Source organism: Glycine max, chromosome 19 (genome assembly GCF_000004515.6).
Source record: "Glycine max cultivar Williams 82 chromosome 19, Glycine_max_v4.0, whole genome shotgun sequence".
NCBI lineage: Eukaryota > Viridiplantae > Streptophyta > Magnoliopsida > Fabales > Fabaceae > Glycine > Glycine max.
The window spans coordinates 13,116,840-13,117,654 of NC_038255.2; positions in this window are offsets into that span (position 1 = coordinate 13,116,840).

Genomic DNA, 815 nt, shown 5'->3' on the forward strand with positions numbered 1-815 from the left:
ACCATTAATTTAAAGAATAAATATAATATAGAAAAGTTTAAAAAAGTTTGGTTGAAATGCGGTATTCTTATCTTATCTTTAAAGAGAAAACGTTACATTACACTAATAGTAAATTATAATACCTTTCTCTCTAAATATACGTCAACCAAATAACATCAATGCTCCAAAAGAATTTTTATTGAAGTAAAAGGATTCTTAAAAAACAATTTGGAAGATTGACTGAATTTTTATTTTTCACGTACGTGCACTTTCTTTCTTTCTTTTTTTTTTCCTCCTCAACTAGCTATCTTATTCTTCACGCCTGGATTACTCCTAGATCGTTAGATAGGAATTCGAAAATGAAAAGAGAAACGAAAAATATCACCTGTAAACAAATAGTTTTAGAATAAGCATTATAAAATCTTCAAGATAATTAAAAAATGACAAAGAAAGAGAATAGATTCTCTTATATTACAATACATTTTGTTTCTTTTCATACTAAGTTTCTAAAAAATGAAAGTTTTGTGAAGAGATATATAAGATAAGTTTCAAAAATGGATTTGTAGTAAGAGTCTAGTCTTTTATTACAAACTAGTTTGCAACCCGTGCATATGCACGGGTTGTTTGGTAAGCGTTTTCTACATGTTCATGGACAACAAAATGATAAAGTTGATTAACAGGCAAATGGAGATTAACAGCAACATGTTAACAGCAAGATAGCATGACTAAACATTAACATTTTTTGTTGGAACTAAAGACAGTCTAGTTGTTGTCACTATCCTCCCAATCCTCCTACCTCCTAATTATGATATCCCAATTTTTTCATAATATCTATA